Genomic DNA, 18811 nt, shown 5'->3' with positions numbered 1-18811 from the left:
TTCTGGAACAGCGCCGAATTCAAAAGAGGCGCCGCGTCATAGTGACGTCATGTCGTCAATAAGCTGTGGCCTCAAACCACATCACGTCGTTTCCTGGCACTAATAAACCATAGTTTTAATAATTAATTAATTATAATACACCGAAATTTGTAGTCAGAAATGAAAAAATAAATAAATAAATAAACCAAACCAAAGTAATGAATTTTTCAGTCACTTCAGTCACACACACGGGTCTATTTTTAAAGATACACAAAATGTTTTACAAAAACCAATGTACAATGTTATACAAAACCTTTTAAGCATCACTCACATAAAATGTGTCATAATATGTAACCTTATTTAAATGCACAGTTTATAAATCTAATCAATGAGCTCCAAAAGATGCTCCAAAATTAAAAATGAAAATCTTTACTGAATATTTTTATACAGATTCCTGCCATAGTTTAAATCCTAGACTTTATCCTACAATAGGACTGTTTACATGTGGGGAAAACCTTCAATACAGTTGCTCTGTACGTTTCATTAGTGAGCGTCACAGCAAATTCAGTCCGAGGTCAGATTGTTATGTTCAGTCATATAAACCTATCACAGATCATTTCTTGAATCCTGCACACAAAATAATGTCAAAAAATGTCCACCTTGGTGAGTATTTACATATTACATGAAGTTATATTTAAAACTTAATTGTGTTTGTGTAAGTTACTGTGCAACAAAATTATACCATTGTAAATACAAATACACTGACTGAGCAGACATTTAGGTGACACAATAAAAAACTGTTTAAAAAAGACTATGCAGTGTTTTAAAAAGTTTCTATGGCAGCAGTGTGTTTTAAACACATGCCTCCAAAGAGACTGGAGATTGAATCCAGCCCTTTAAACCACTCAGCCATACTACCTGAGTAGAAGTAAGCCTTTATACTCTCCCAAATGTGTGGGGGGAAGAAAGTCTTATGCTGTCCACAAAAAAAAAAAAGGTTCTGGCATGAACTTGCTCAGGTGAACTAACAAGCATCTGTGTTCAACCTTATCACACCCCACTCTAGCACAGACTAAGGGGGAACAGCTTGAATGCTTTATTCGGTGCCTTAAAAAGATTTTCTAGCAGCAGTGGGATTTGAACCCATGCTGGAGCCTTAATCCAGTGCCTTGGACTGCTCAGCCAAGCTACCTGCATGCAAGGGGTTTGTGTAAAAAGACTGTACTGTGCACGCTTCCTAAAGCTAATGTGCTTAGGGTCTAACTCATCACACCGAATGCATGCCTGCAAAGAAAAATGGATTAGTAGTCCATCACCTCAACATCTCGGCCACCTAATCAGGAAGAAAAGTTTCCAAAACATGCCATGAATGCATAGGGTCTTTAAATATATCTCTCAGGCACACTTCCTTTACCAAATGGGCTTGTCAAGAACACCAAGATAAAAAGACACTATGGCTATGCAAAGTTTTTTGGCTCTCCCTAGCCCAGGGGTCACCAACCTTTTTAAGACTGAGGGCTACTTCAAGGGAACTGAGTAGTACGAAGGGCTACCGGTTTGAAACAAACTTCCTCAAGAGCAAAATTGCACAGATCACTTTTTAATAATAATAATAATAATAATAATAATAATAATAATAATAATAATAATAATAATAATAATAATAATAATATTATTAATCTTTTTCAAAAAAACATTTTTAGTTTAATGTTATGGTGTTTTCAATGAACACGTTATCTCTTCTTTGTCTGTAAATGTCTGTTAGTGGGAAGCCTGGCACTGCATTCTGCACACCAGTGTACTGTAATCTGGTGAATAATTTGACACTGCAAGTCTGAGTGAGTCTTGTAAATGTTCATCAGTAAGGCATGTTCTGTGTTAGTTCTTGATAAAGTTCATGTTAGAAAAGGCTGATTCACAGAGATAGGTTGAACCAAAAAGGCATGCAAAATTCATAGCTGCTGTGCTCATACCACTGTACTTTTCTGTGTCCACAAGGCACAAAACGTTTGATGCACACTGATGGGCTTTGAGGTGGAGGTCATTTTACAACGTTAGGATTTCTATCTCTACCTGTCCAGCATCCAATTTGAACAGAGCACTTAGTTGCTCAGCAGTGCATGTCATGTCCACTTGCATGAAAGGATTTGTAACGGCTTTTTCTGTCCTTAATGCGCCGCCGGGTGGGTAGTTAGCATTGAAACTTTCGTGACGCAGACTGAAGTGTCTCGCCACATTGTGCCGCTTTGCCGTCGCAACAATCGTCCCGCAAATGAGACACACACACTTTTCTTTGACTGGCGTAAAAAGAACTCTTCCTCCCAAACACTGTGAAAATGGTGTTTTCTGTCGCTTTTTTGCCATTTTTTGGGGGGTAAATCACAATTAACTCCTCATCGTTGCTGCACCACTTCCTTGTGTCAGGAGTCGGAGGTGACGTGCGCGCAATATTGACATTTGATTTCAGAAAAGGCCAAAGTTCGTTATATACATAAAACATTTTTGTTTACATTTTTTTAATTATATAAAATGAAATTAAATATCGTCATTTTAAAATCTACGTTCATGCAAGCATTTTTTATTCAAAAACTACAGCAAGAAATTTTTTTTTGACGGAGCTATATTTTGACCAGTCCTATTTTTAGAACGTTCCTCGCCGGGCACCTTAAGTGCTCCTTGCGGGCGACCAGGTGCCCGCGGGCACCGCGTTGGTGACCCCTGCCCTAGCCGATGTAGCCGATTTAGCTTGAGGATATGAACTTACGCCACCTGTCTCCAAACAAACCAATTACTGAAATCAGGGATTGAACAATTGACCTTTAGATCTTCAGTCTAACAATCTATTTTTTTGTTTTTTATTCTAAAATATTCCAATTGTTCATCTGATTATTTATATATCTGTGCATTGCATTGCATTTACAAGCTTCTTCCCAATCTTATTCTATAGAACTATGCCACACACACCATCTCATGTGTGGATATATTTCACCTCAGCCAGTATTATATTGAATGCATGTCAGTTTATGTCCAAACAAAATGTTTATATTAATGTTTTTATATGATACAGTTTTTATAAATTCACTCAATTTTCTAATTAATCACCAGAAATTCCCAGTAAGTTTTCAACTTGGAATATTGTGCAACCCTAGTTAAGTCATATTTGTGCAGTATGTATGATAGAAGAACAGGTAGAGTTTATATCACAGAGGGATTATTGTAAAAAGAATGTCAATGTGAGCAGGTTTATATGGTGCTCTAGTACTTGGTCCACCATAAGATAACTGAGTTCACCATCTTGTGTTCATCAAAGAGAAATAACTTAAAACACAAATAAATTTTGCCCCATATACAGTCCTACATTACAAAGAAGAAGGTTTGAGCTGTCAAAAAGAATAACATGTTTTGTAAATTTATATATATTTGTAAAATATTTTTCTCTCTGTAACACTGTAATATGTTCTCTGTCTGTTTTTACCTCTTCAAGTCAGGGGTTGTGGACTTGCTGATGTTCACTGCAACAAACTAACTAAATATTCAGTGCTGCCTTCCATGATATAACCTCATTTGCATTTAAGGTGGTTGGTCCAACACCACTCCTTATAATTTTAATCTATCTACCACTTTAGTGACCTACTTAAAATGAATTTAGAGCAAAGATGCCTTTATTATCACCATGTGCACATTACAGCACAGTGGAATTCTTTTCTTAATACTGTATATCCCAACTGAGGAGGTTGGGCTCAGAGCACAGGGAGCTACGATATGGCTTCCCTGGAGCAGGGAGAGTTGAGGACGTAGCTCAATTGCCCAACAGTGGCAGCTTGAACTCTGACATTTTTGACCAACCATTTTTTTGACATTTTTGACCACCCAGATCCTTAACCACTTGAGCCACCACTGCCCCAAACAAAATAAAGATCATAGTCCAGCACTATCAGAAATTATGCACTCAGGATACCAGCATTTGAGAAATCGCCCCAGTGCAATGTCTGAGCCTTACTTTGGGCAAACCACATCCTTGATCATAGGATTGCCCCCGCCAGGTGAGTTTCTGCTAAAACCACCAAACTTCTGTCAATACTGGAAAACTTTAACCTTCTGCAACATTCACACTTACATACCCACTCTCATGATCACACACATGATCTGATCTCTTTGGTGAACAGGGGATCTCTGTTCTGAAGTTCATTATTCAGCTGAAAGGTTGGAGATAATGTAAAAACAGACCAAGCCAGCCAGTAGTCAAACCTAGAATCTTCTGATATGTAGTCAGACACATTATCCATTGTGCATTATCTCAGACTTCAATCCTGTCTCAGCAGAGCAGCACAGGTTGATCACTGTCCTCCTGAGAACAACAGTCATCTCTCTAGTTTTGTCTCTGGATTGTTGTTTCTACACTAGTCCTCACACGTCTCCACCATCTCTCTGTATGGACACTCACTATTTTGCTCAACACTGTATTGTCATCAGCACACTTGAAGATATGAGACAAGCTGTGCTTTAAAGCAGACTTGTGTATCAGCAGAGTTTTCATGGTCTCAGGAACTGTAGTGTTCAGACACATTTAGCAGTTTACAACTTATGCTTAAGAACAGTGGAAACAAAAAATAAAAAAGATTATCAACATCATATTGGATATTAATACAAAATAAAAAAATAATATCCAAGGCCAGCAGAAGAGCACAGACAGTTCACTGAGGATCACTAGCTATAGATTTTTACTTATAGATACTCATTTCTATCAGTGTATCTGTGACATTACTAAAACTACAATGTATTATATAATCACATTAAAACCCACTTTACCTTCTAAACATCATAAACAAGTGCTTAGTGCCCTGCAGCTGCAACCTAACAAATGCTGGCAGATAAAAATGTGTTGAGGAAATCCTGAATGTCACAGTTCTAGTGGGAACAGAATAGAGTTAACTCAAACGTCAGAGACATCCGTAATCTCACAGTCATGTTTTAGAATAGATTCAGTAACAGAAACATTGACATTTAGCAATCAAATGTACATGCAGTTAAACTGACAACTCTCTAGAGGAGTTTCTTTCTTTATTTGTTTCATTTTCTGTACAATCTGTACCATTTTATCTGTACAATCAAACTCACATCTGTTCTGAGAGGTTTGTAAAAGGACATTGCTCTAGTTCACAGCCTGCAAAGTAACATGCAGCTGTACATACATGCAGGGGCGGTTCTAGGATTTCATCTTTAGGGGTTTAGCCCTCAGTGAGAATTTAAAACAAGAAGAGTTTTATATTATATATTATATGACTACATAGTAAGCCAAAAGTTATGGTATTATTAAATGGCAAAAGTGGACAACAAAATTTTATGCATGATGTAATGATGCCAGTCTTGAATCAAATCAGTTCATGTATGTGTGCATTCTCTACAAACAGTTCAATTCAATTCAATTCAAGTTTATTTGTTTAGCGCTTTTTACAATGGACATTGTCACAAAGCAGCTTTACAGAACATAAACATAGAACAAAAGATAAAGATAAGGAGAAGTATAAAGAATTAGTATAATAAAAATTCTAGATATATACAGATCACAGTGTGTATGTATGTATGTATGTATGTATGTGTATTTATCCCCAATGAGCAAGTTTGAGGAGGCTCAGGCAACAGTGGCAAGGAAAAACTCCCTTAGATTGGTAAAGGAAGAAACCTTGAGAGGAACCAGACTCAAGGGGAACCCATCCTCATATGGGTGACACTAGATGGTGTGGTTACAAATAAACAGGTATCACAGAGTCCAACTGGAGCCGGTAGGTCTGTAGATGTCTCAGTGTTCTCACAGAGTCAGCCTTGTCTCAGTGGAGGTCCAAAAAATTTCATCGCACGGAAGACGATCATAGCATGGGTGTCTCAGCATGGGTAGAAAAAGAGAAGAGAAGAGCAGTGCAGAGGGATTAACATATCTGCTGTTCATAAGAATGTGCAAGTCTAGTGTACTAGTGTACAATATGATGGGATGTATTATGTGTACGCCTGACTAAAGAGATGAGTTTTTAATCTACATTTAAACTGTGAAAGTGTGTCTGAGCCCCGAACACTATCAGGAAGACTAGTCCAGAGTTTGGGAGCTAAATAAGAAAACGCTCTACCACCTTTAGTAGACTTAGATATTCTGGGGACTACCAGAAGTCCTGAGTTTTGTGATCTCAGAGAGCGTGAAGGATTGTAACGTGTTAGAAGACTAGTTAGATACATGGGGGCTAAACCATTAAGAGCCTTGTACGTAAGTAGCAGCAGTTTGTAATCAATTCTAAACTTAACAGGTAGCCAGTGTAGAGATGATAAAATTGGGGTTATATGGTCATACTTTCTTGTCCTAGTGAGAACTCTGGCAGCTGCATTTTGGACTAACTGTAGCCTATTTATTAAAGATGCAGGACAACCACCTAGTAACGCATTACAATAGTCCAGTCTAGAGGTCATGAAAGCATGAACTAGCTTCTCAGCATCAGATACAGACAGGATGTTTCTCAGCTTGGCAATATTTCTAAGGTGGAAGAAGGCTGTTTTTGTGGTTTGGGCGATATGATTTTCAAAAGACAAGTTACTGTCTAATATAAGACCCAGGTCTTTCACTGTCGAGCTACTAGTAACAGTACATCCCTCTAATTGGAAGTTAAATTGTGAGAGTTTCTGTGTACTGGTTTTTGGGCCTATAAGTAGTATTTCTGTCTTATCAGAGTTTAACAACAGAAAGTTACAGCTCATCCAGTCTTTTATCTCTCTAAGGCATTAAACAGTGTGTCCAATGAATGCAGTCATTAATAAAAAATATTCACAAGACAAAGAACAAATTAATAAATGTTATTTTTATTTCATATTGAATAGATTGTTTCCATTAATATTTTGTTTGTGCTATCAACTCTGGTAATAAGAATAATGAAATTTCACTGCTTTTGGTTGCCGTCTTTGCGGCTTTCCGCCGATTGAGGTTATAGATAAACGCCTACAGCTCTGACTGCGTGTGCATGCTGCCCTCCGTTCAAATAAAGCAGACAGCTGATGATGCACTTTTTAAAGACTATAACGCACGTGGGTAAAAGCAAAGTAAAAAAAAAAAATCGCCCTTGGATCAAACTGATAAATAATTTTCTTTCCCATCGACATGTTAACGTAATTTAACGTAATTTTTATTGTTTATTTATTAAAGTAAAAATTATACTTTTAGTTTTAGGGTGGCTGAGATCACAGACAGGGGGGCTGAAGCCACCCTAAAAAAGGCCTAGAACCGCCCCTGACATACATGTATAACACACACAAGAATATCATGTACAACATGCAGCTGTATATACATGCATAACATAACTAGTGTATCATGGACAAAACTGTCAAGAACCAATACAGTTCAATAAACTTAATTTCATGTCCTGTGCACCTGTAACACACTGTGGAGTGTTTGCTTGTTTTCTTCTTGTTTTCATTTATACCACAAAATTACCACAATTATTGTTTGTGTCTGTGGTTAACTGATAACAGGTTGGTAAAGGGAGGATCTTTGATGTGGTTTTATAAGTTTTTGTAAAGCCTTTCACTGACTCTGTATCACTGTGTATCAACCCATAGAGCACAATGATAGAGAGCAGAATCTGAGAGCTTTAGACCTCTGATAGTAAGTTCAGTAGAGTCTCTGCTTGTTTTTGACTCTAATCGATGATCATCAGGAGTGCTATCATAACCACTATATGACCTTGCACCTTTATACAGTAAAAACTGTGGTGCGCTGTTAGGATATTGTTTGTACCAGTAAAGCCGAACATTTTCACTGCTTGTCTCATATGAACATTTCAGAGTAACATTGTCTGTTTCTTTCCCCACAATGTTGGCATCTTCATCCTTTGGTCCAATTTTATCTGCAAAACTGCCTGGAGTGAAAAAGAATATAAAGAAATAAATCTGCAAAGAATTTTTCAAAAGCAAATATTAACCTGGTAAATTAGGAAATTAATATATGCTTTAAAAAAAAAACATAAATATTATATAATACAATAAATGACCTGTAACTAAAGTTAGAATCAGTGGTGTGTATCTCACTATGTACAGTAAGTTGTATAGTTGAGCCATTTCTGAACACAGCTCTGTGATGATTCTGTATAATAGTGCTGTATGTGCTGAACTTTACCCGTCTCTAGAAGGCCACACCCAGGAAGTGACACTGTTGAGTGTAACTTTGTACAGATCATCACTTCACAGTATCAGTGACAGTGAACTGAGTCACCAATAAAACACAGAACAATACAAGTGTTACTTCACATCCCACTGCATTAGATAATAATATTCTGTGGTCTCTGTGTTTGTATCTTGTTCAATGTTAAAAGTGAATTGAACTGAACTTTCTCACATTGAACACTGTGCAAAAGAGCAGAAAACAAATTATGCTTTAATAAATAAGTCAGTTCTAGTCAATTGTGTGTAAATACCAGGAATTGGTCTGTAGTGGTTATACCATCTGTAGAGATAATGCTATGTGGAGAGAAGGTTTCCTGTGTAAAACTGTAACACAAACATATTAAAGTACACACATCATATAAAATGAAGCAACAACACTTTAAATCACACACATTGCAGTGGTAAATTACAGAGACTTACACTCCATCCCAACAGAAGTGACAAAGCATGTGAGGTCTAATTCTTATATCCTGCAAAGCCTAAAACTCTTTCCTTAGTTCTGGAGATTTCCTCATTACCTCATTGCTGGTCTGAGTGAATGGTCTTAGATGCTTTATATAGTACAGTGTTATATATGTGGAGTCATGGCTTGTCTTTAGTTCACTTCTAATTTAATTTGCACTTCAAATTGCCCCAAGGAGTCAAGGAGTGTGTGAATTTGTGTGCATGATGCACTGTGAAAGACCTGAAAAAGTGCACATATATTTTTCACAATCACCAGTAGAGCTGTGTGCAATATAACAAAACTCTGTTTGTTTTTATACAGTGCAGCTGGATTTCCTGTCACTGTGGGCTGCAGAGCACAGTAGTATAGAGCAGAGTCTGATACAGCAGCAGAGGAGATGATCAGATCCACTTGTTTATCTTCACCTTCATGAAGTTTAGCAGACATTCTTGTGGGAATGTTGGGACTTAGATATTTACTTTGATAAATATAAAGAAGGAACTCTGGTTTAGATTTTGGATATTGTCTGTACCAGTGCAGGTAGATTGTTGCAGTTGATGCATTTTTTTCATATTTTCAGGACAGAGTAACATCACCTTCATCTACAACTTTGAGTGAAATGTGGTTCAATTAAATCTGCCATGGAGTCACCTGTCATAGAGAAGAGAACATGTTTTTAATCTTTACACAATAAAGTAGAAATACATAATTTATTCCAATAAGTATCACTAATTCAACAAATTTTTTAACAACAAAAAATGAAAACTCACCTAGTGAAAGCCACAGACACATGAATATAACAGTGAACATGATGACTGGTTTTAGCTGAATGAAAATATTCTGAGGTCTTTATGAAGACTAATATGTTTAAGATCATAAAGGTTCATGAAGCTCCACCCCACAGCATCACATGACAGTGTCACCAGTGTGTGGCTTTACATTCAGGAGTGAGGTGGACTGGAAGACTCTAACAACACAAGGTTAGAGGTAGTTACATATGAAACATACAACATTAATACAACTGAGTATCACCAGGTATCATCAGAAAAAGTCTATGATTAGATGTGTGTTTATTCTTCTGACAGTTTTAAAGATCTTATCTACTCAGATTAACTATGACAGGGGTTAAGATTGTATTTGTGCAGTATGTATGATAGAAGAACAGGTATAGTCTATATGAGACCACAGATATCTATATCAGACCACAGAGGGTTTATTGTGAAAAGGATGTGAAAAGGATGTGAACAGGTTCATATGGTGCTCTAGTACTTGGCAACCATCTTGTGTTCATTAAGGAGAAAAACCTTAAGACACAAATAAATGTTTACCCAAATACAGTCCTACATTAAAGACAAAAAGAGGTTTGAGCTGTCAAAAAGAACATATACATTTTGCAAATATATGTATTTGTAAAATATATTTTTTCTCCCTGTAATACTGTAATATGTTCTCTGTCTGTTTTTGCCTCTTCAAGTCAGGCGTGGTGGACTTGCTGTTGTTCACTACAACAAACTGTAAATATTCAGTGATATAACCTCATTTGAGTATCTGGCATGTAAGGTGTCTGTTCTGTTGGTTCTGTAACTTTATATTTCTGAATTAGTAAAGCAATTTCCACTTAAGTGTTAACAAGGATGTCTTATTGAGGATGATTTTCTGTTAGAGAATAAAGAACTATTGATAATGAGTGTTTTTGTTTTGCTAGCTAGAACAAAGCACAATCAATAAGTTTAAGGACATTGATGATCAAGAAATGTTTATTTCTCAAGAAATATCGAGGCTTTTAAAAAAATAGAGCTTTACTCAAACAACATCAACAACAACAGATTCTATTATTGGTCCAGAAATTATGGTTGATCTTCAGAAACAAACTGACATCATAGACAGATGACTGAAGAAGTGAGTGTAAACATGTAAATAGCTCCATCTTGTGAGAAAAGCATGGCTCTGCTCCAGTCATGTGTTGTGCTTTTTGTACAGTGCAGCTGGATTTCCTGTCACTGTGGGCCTCAGAGCACAGTAGTATAGAGCAGAGTCTGATACAGCAGCAGAGGAGATGATCAGATCCACTTTCTTACTGTTTTTATCTTGCTCATTATTAAGTTTTATAGACAATCGTGGATGAGGTGGTTGAGCTGGTGTGACATATTTACTGTTCTCATCAATCATAAGCAGAAAGTCAGGCCTTGATCCAGGTTTGTGTCGATACCAGAGGAGACTGTTAAATGATCCAGTATACGTGCAGGACAGTGAGATGTTGCTGCCTTCCGTTGAAAATACATTGGTTTGTTCTGGTTTAATGCTATTGTCAGCAGCCTCTGCTATAAAAACATTACAACAATATTGTGATATTTTAATCATAAATGACACATTTCACATGGAGAATTGTGTGTCTTCTTAATTAGAAAAAAGAATCCTTTTGTGTGCAGTGTATATGACTTACCAACATCAGCAAGAGTGAAAAACACCATGAAGAGGAACAACATTGTTTTCCTGAGTGTTTAGTTCAAACCTCTAGCTTTAGAAATGAATGTCAGTGTTACTATTTGATGTACATCTCCACCTCAAGCTCCACCTACTTGTAATTATGCATATTCATGACAACTGTGCTGTTCTGTATACTCTTGGTAGAAATCTCTGAAGAGATATTTTACACTGATAATAAAATGTGGTCCTTGCCTTGTATGTGTTATATTCAGTTTGCCAGTTTGTGTGAGTAAAGAAAAGCAAGAAGAGGAGTAACTTTGTTATCCTGAGTGTTTAGTTCATGCCTCTAGCTTTAGAAATAAATGCCAGTGTTGTGTATTTGAAATATGTCTCTGATGTCTCCTCATGTAGCTCCACACACTCAGATTTATTCATATTCATGACAATGATGCTTCATCTTACACTACACAGGGAGGTGAACTACTGCTGTATTAGAGATTACTTATTTTTCATCTTATTCAATTTTCTATGTATATTCTATCAACAGTAAGTAAATGCACTGTTCTTAAAGGGCTATGAATTCACATGTTTTATTTACCACTTTTTTATGATATTAAAATAATTAATTTTTTCATCATCTTTAATTATTCCTATAAATATCACAGACTACAAAATATATATAAACCCCCATCTACCTTATAAACGATATAAGCACAAAGGAAGTGGCTAAAAAAAACAAAAAACTAAATAATCCATAATTGAATTCTGTATCAAATGTTCTGTTAACATCAGATAAAATATAGTTTGGATGATAGAAATATACATGAATTGGCTGCAGTGTTTAATGTGTAGTCGTTGTTTGCTCTTCATACTTCGTTTTCTTTTCAGCTGCATGTTATCACAAGTATTATGTGTCTGTGGTTAACTGATAATTTAGCAAAAGGAAAAGGAGTAAAGCAGTAACGAGTTCACCAGCGATTCCCTCAACAGCCACCAGAGGGAGCCCTCCTTATGTGCATTTAACTATCGTCGCTGTCGGGCGGAAACCTCGTATGTCCAAATTTGGTCAATTTCATATTTTTTCACATATCAATGCTATTGGTCAGTCCCCACGTGGGTCTGTTATTTTTACAAGTTATTAACCAATCTAAAGTCTTGAAAATAGCTTGAGCGCAAATCTCATAACTCCATTGGACACTTCAACTGTCCACCTCTTCCTCACTCCGCGGGAGAGCTTCGCGGTATATTTCTCCTCAAGAAGAGTCGCAATGAATCAACAAGTCTTCTGAGGTAAATGTCTTCAAAACACTGGGCTCAAAGAAAAAAAAATCTTGACCCCCGCTAGTTCTGGTGCTCGTCTGAGGACAGGAATTCAGCGCAAGGCAATCCACTGCAACGTGGACTAAACTCTGTGCATTGCAGATAAGGTACGGATAAGGTGCAGATAAGGTAAGGTAATACCCTTTGAAGACAGTCATCATCAAGTGGAAAAAATATGGCACAGTGACATTAACAAGAACTTTCCTCAAAATTGATGGAAAGATGAGAAGAAAACTGGTCAGGGAGGCAGACAGGAGGCCCACAGCAACATTAATTAAAGGAGCTGTGGGAAGGTCTGGCAAGTACTGGATGTGTAGAACATGTGACAATCTCAACAATCAATTGTGACAATCAATTCTTTATATGCCTGGGCTATGAGGTAGGCTGGCAAGCCTTTTCTTATGAAGAAAAACATCCAAGCCTGGCTAAATTTAGCCAAAGCACATTTGAAGTCTCCGAAAAGCATATGAGAAAATGTTATGGCCTAAAGAAACCAAGGTTAAACTTTTTTTTTAATTCTAAAAGGTATGTTTGGTATGAAAATGACATTGCAAATCACCAAAAGATCACCCTATGCACAGTGAAGCATGGTGGTGGCAGCATCATGATTTGGGGCTATTTTTTCTTCAGTTGGAACTGGGACCTTAGTCAAAGTGGAGGATTTCATGAACATTTACAAATACCAATGAAAGATGGCACAAAACCTTCAGGCTTCTGCTAGAAAGCTGAAGATGAAGAGGAACTTCATCTTTCAGCATGATGGTGACCCAAAAATTCAACAAGTCAACAAAAGAATGGCTTTGTCAGAAGAAGATTAAAGTTTTGAAATGAGCCCAGACCTGAATCCAATTGAAAATGCGTGGGTTGATCTGAAGAGGGCTCTGTGCCTCAAATGTGTCACATTATGTAAATTACACACACAAACATGGTCTAAAAGAATATAACCAATAAAAGATTCATATATGGAGCTCCTATACTTCTTATTTTTATAAAATACAAAAAAAAAAAAACATTTCTAATCTACAAAATATATTGTTGTAATTAAATCATTTTATAGCTCTATGCTATTTTAAATTTCTGTGGTAATTCCAGTGTTTCAGTCTGACTGCACTCCACACACCAGGTATCTGTGCTGAAGCTTTGTTCAGGTTTAATGTTCATGGCTACTGTTACGCTTCACATGTTTCTGTTGTGTCCAGGTCCAGTCAAGTTCACTTCTAGGCTCTTTTCATGTCATTTACTGCCATCTGCAGGTTTACGTACATCACCTCTAGTGTATATTAGCCACCAGTGGAGGGAAAGTCTGCAGCCTAGTTTATTTGTGATGTGTTTGTGTTTTACTTTGGATGAGACCTTTAGCTTCTTTATACATTTTGGGATTAGCTTGAATCATTCCGCCACCAAAGCATTAATGAAGTCAGGCGCTGATGTTGCGTGAAATGTTCACTTTGGTTTCAAACGAGACACAACGGCTGTCACTTTAGTCACAGTCCAGTGTGGCTTTCTGGAAGAAAACTTTGAAGAGCTTCTCCCTTTTGTGAGGTGTGACCGCTATATCGGTTAGAAAAACCACTGTGCCACAGTGCCTGCATGTAACCCCAGGCTCAGGAGGGGCCTGTGTACAAAGACTGTACCATGCACACTTCCTAAAACAAATGCGCTTAAGCAGGTCCTCAGTCAATACACCCTTGTAAAACACCTAGAACCAGGGATAGATTTGAAAATCACGTCTTTAAATGTAGCTTTCTGGCACAATTCCTTTACCAAACAGGCTTAAAAATGGTCTTGTCAAGAACAACAAGATCCAAAGCCACAAGGGCTTTGCAATGTTCATCAGCACTCCCTAGCCAATGATACAAACATACACCACCTCTCTAGAAGCAAACCAATTGCCGAAACCCGGGATCGAACCAGGGACCTTTAGATCTTCAGTCTAACGCTCTCCCAACTGAGCTATTTCGGTAACGGCACACATTGCTGTGAGCATTAGCAACGGGACGCGAGTGTGAGCGTGTGAGTCTCTGGGTCCGATAACTCTTTTTCCTAAGATTCATATCTAGAGCGCATGGGAGCCACAAACATTGTAAAGCCTTTGTTTTGTTAAGACCCCACAACGCTTTTCAAAGTTCATTGGCACTCTATAGCCTCAGCCTCTTGTTTGAGGTAGGTTTACAACATTGCAGGTTAGCCTATAATAGGGAACTTAAAGGTAGTTGAAAAAAAAAATTTGTAGGATAATCATGATTAAAACAACCAGATTGACTCCAAATTCAGCTGAATTTCTACCGTGCACATTCATATATCCCATGCACCCAGCAATTCTCCTACTGCAGGACTATTAACGCCAAAGCCCCTAATGCACTGTGCATTCCTCCATAACATAACACAGATAATTTCTTGAATCCTGCACACAAAATAATGTCAAAGAATGTCCATCTTGGTGAGTATTTACATAAAGTGTTTACATATTACATAAAGTTATATTTTATTCTCCATTGTGCTTTGTGTAAGTTACTGTGCAACAAAATTTTACCATTGTAAATACAAATACACTGACTGAGCAGACATTTAGGTGGGATAATAAAAAATCTATGTCTAAAAAGACTATGCAGTGCCTTCAAAAGTTTCTCTGACAGCGGTGGGATTTAAACCCACGCCTCCAAAGACCGGCAACAGGATGCAAGCTAGTGTGAGCGTGTAAGTTTACCAGCACAGAAATATCGACCAAACTTAAGATGCAAACCCAGTGCTAGGTTATCACACCCCACTCTTCACAGAAGAGGCAGGACACTAAATCAGTGCCTTGAAACATTTCCCTGGCAGCAGTGGGATTTGAACCCACGCCTCCAAAGAGACTGGAGCCTAAATCCAGCGCCTTAGACCACTCGGCCACACTACCCCCAGAGACTCAGGCCTTTACAGTCTTCTGCTTTCCACCAAGAAGGAACATTCTGGCATGAACTTGCTTATGTCAACTAACAAGCATCTGTGTCCAACCAGCACAGAAATACAGCCCAGAGTTGTGAAAGATGCAGATCCAGTGCTAGCTTATCACACCCCACTCTAGCACAGACTCAGTGAACAGTTAGGAAGCTTAATCAGTGCTCTATTACTACAGGAGAGCTCACCAGCTCAGGTGTGTACTCTGAGTGTATGTATGAAAACAATAATTAGATGTATTATATTAATAATTCACATCTTTATAAACTGTGACCTATAAAAAGCATGTTGATCACAAATCATCACTAGTTCAATCCCAAGTGCAGTTTCAATGATTCAAAACAAAAGCTTCATTAAGCAGTGTTTCGAAAGCGGCCATCACTATATGCCTGTGTCTTGTCTTTTAACAGCTTAACTTAAAACGGGGAGCCGGAATGAAACACAGGCAAGGAGTCTTTCAGGGATATGAAATGGCCAGCCGTGCCAACATCAGCAAACCAGACCAAACATGAGTGTTTCATATAAACAAAACAAACAAGGATAGAGCATCAACATGACCTTAGACTGATGACTGTGAGTGTTTGTCTGTTTATTTTTGTGTCAGCTTTCTACAGTAGTGCAGAAACCTAAGACCAAGGCAGCTATGTAAGCCTCCATCCTCACCGAGATCATCAAATCCCAAAGAATTAGATCATCGGAAAAATCCTGGGCAGGCGTGTCATGGCTGTGTTTAAGCTGGGCATTTCCATTTCCTGGGCATAAGTCCCTGCCTTATTTACATGAAAATATTATGTTATAAAGTATTAGCGTAATAATGCATTTAAATCATTAAACAGTTGCACAAAGGCTGTGTATTGTGAGGAATATACAGTTCTATTCAGGAATTTATGCTGCTGTAACAGATTTATTTCACCTGAAATTTGCGAGCTGGTCTTCCATAGTGGAGTCTTTAGGAACAAAAGAGAGCATCTGTATTTCTTTCAGATTTTATACACATATACTGTATATGTTACTTTAAGATCAGAAATGAGTTTGGTTAATATCTAACATTTGCTGAGACATTTGTACTTTTTATAAATAATACTATAAATATATTAAATATATAGTTATGATTAGTTCAGCTTTTCCTAAGAGAGAGAGAAAGAGAGGATTAGAAACCTTATAAACCATTTGCAATTCTTATAGTATAATAAAAAGGATTTCCTGTCACTGTGGGCACCAGAGCACAGTAGTATAGAGCAAAGTCTGATACAGCAGCAGAGGAGATGATCAGATCCACTTGTTTATTATTTTCATCAACTTTAGGAGACAGACGTGGGACTGGATTACTTGTAAGTCCATGTGGATAAATGTAAATAAGGGAACTCGGGGTTTAGATTTTAAATAATGTCTGTACCAGTGCAGATTCTCTACAGTACCACTGAAGTCTTTGTAGCTGCAGGACAGAGTAACATCATCACCTTGTGATGTGAAATTCTATTTTTTTTTTTAAAGCGAATACTACATTAAATAGTGAATTATCTTCCTTGTAAATTTCCCTGTCTGTGTAATTTCATTGTTGTTATGAAAGCGTTAGTCTTGACAGCTAAATTGCATTTAAATTTAGTCTTAGCTTTTTGAGAAACATAAATGAAACATATTGTTGTGCATGAACACACTCAATTTTGATCCGCCAGCTATAAAACCATGTATACACCACAAAAACTACAGGCACATCACAGACACACACTGTCACACACATTCACACTCTAACACAATAAGAAACTAAGATTGTTTGCTACTGATTGATCTCTGTCTCTCTTATCTTCATCCATGACCCCACACATGACTCAAGACAAAATAAAAATAATTTCACACAAAATAAACATGTATAGAAAGCATTCAAGTATTAAGGAATGATTTTATATATAGGTACTGTACATTGCAGTACCCTAGCTGTCTTTTTGCCAAATAAATACGATGGGTGTTCGTATCAGTGCCCAGTAAGTTGCATATCTAATTCAGGTCTCCTTTAGGAAGAAGATGGGGAAGAGTACAATCCAATGAATGATTCCTCATCTTCAGATGAACAAGAAATTCCCCAAGCTGACAAAGAAACTTTTTTTTTGTCAAAGAACAGCAAAATATCTTCTTTGGTCTTCTTTCTGCTGCAGAATGGCAGCAGAAAATGTCATGATGATGACCCCAGGGACAAGAAGATATACTGTCTCAGCATTTGTTATGGTCATTACACCAGCCTTTGTAGGCACTCAGGGCTGCTAATCCTAGCAGGTGTGTATAGGTCCTCAGGTGAAGCTACATCTAGTCTCTGGGATGCAGAGAGTGGAAGAGCAATTTTCATGTCACAGTGTTTTTGAAGGTCTTTCTCACTTTTTCAAGAATGTTACAGTTTGATAACAATGAGTCAATTATATTATATTATTATATATGAATGTGTGTGTGTGTGTGAAGTGTGTGTGTGTACTAGACTTCAAATGCAATTAGACAATAAACTGCTCTTCCTCTGCAGTGTAATTATTCCAGTCAGAACAGAGAGGCTCATGAATCCACTGCCATTGTAAAGTTCTGCTATGAGGATTGAGCCGAGCCTCGTCTTTAGTGCACTTGTTATCAGTGAATATGGAATTGTACCATGAGGGGAGAAATCTGTCTTTATTATATAAATGACACATCACCACACTACAAGAAAACAGAAGGATTTGAACAATGTGATAGCACAGTGACACAGCAGGTAGTGTTACTGCATCACAGCTTCAGGGTCCTCAGTTTGATGCTGAGTTCAGGTTACTGTGTGTGTGTTTGTAACTCTGTTTGTGTGCAGTTCTTCACCACCTCCAAAAAATATGACAGGAGGAAATTTGCTGGGAGAAATTATAATTTTGTGTGAATAAGTATGCGAAAGAGTTTGTGTATGGGACTCTGCAAAGGACTGGCATCACATTCAGGGTGTTTTCACACCTCATGTGTGGACAGACTCCAAATCAACCATGACCCTGACCAGTAGAGAGAAAGAGAGAATCCACAGAAGAGGACATGTAAATTTCTATAAACTTTTACCGTTGTACCATTGAGAGTATCCTCACAAACTGCATCCCAGTGTGGTAAAGCAGCTGCACAGCTTCGGACCGTAAAGGCCTTCAAATAGTGGTGAAAACCGCCCAAAAAAATCATTGGTATTAAACTACCCACCTTGGAGGACATTTTCAAAAAACGCTGTTTGCAAAGGGCGAGGGCCATCATCAAAGATCCCTCTCATCCCAACCACGGACTGTTTACACTTCTCCCATCGGGCAGACACTACCGTTGTCTCAGAGCCAGAACAAACAGACTGAAAAATAGCTTCTTTCCCGTGGCTGTTTCTGCACTGAATATGTGCAGAAACAGCGCTGATATGGTGTTAACAATCATCACTGCACTGTCACTTTTCTCTGTGTTTTGCACTATTTTTGCACCACTTTAAAATCGTGCATCCTTGCACCAACCAAAAACTATCATTACACT

The 18811-nt window shown here is 37.7% G+C and overlaps 2 non-coding genes across 2 annotated transcripts; both read right to left on the bottom strand.

The window, feature by feature from the left end:
* Positions 1–14260: 14260 nt before the first annotated feature.
* Positions 14261–14333, bottom strand: trnaf-gaa (transfer RNA phenylalanine (anticodon GAA)). Its single transcript has one exon. It is a non-coding gene; the product is annotated as a tRNA-Phe (tRNA).
* Positions 14334–15187: 854 nt separating this feature from the next.
* On the bottom strand, positions 15188–15269 carry trnal-uag (transfer RNA leucine (anticodon UAG)). The gene has a single exon. It is a non-coding gene; the product is annotated as a tRNA-Leu (tRNA).
* Positions 15270–18811: the final 3542 nt, after the last annotated feature.

The sequence above is a fragment of the Tachysurus vachellii genome, chromosome 7, assembly GCF_030014155.1.
Source record: "Tachysurus vachellii isolate PV-2020 chromosome 7, HZAU_Pvac_v1, whole genome shotgun sequence".
In the NCBI taxonomy this organism is placed as follows: domain Eukaryota; kingdom Metazoa; phylum Chordata; class Actinopteri; order Siluriformes; family Bagridae; genus Tachysurus; species Tachysurus vachellii.
The sequence above is the reverse complement of the archived record's forward strand: the minus strand, read 5'-3'. Positions and strand labels throughout refer to the sequence as shown.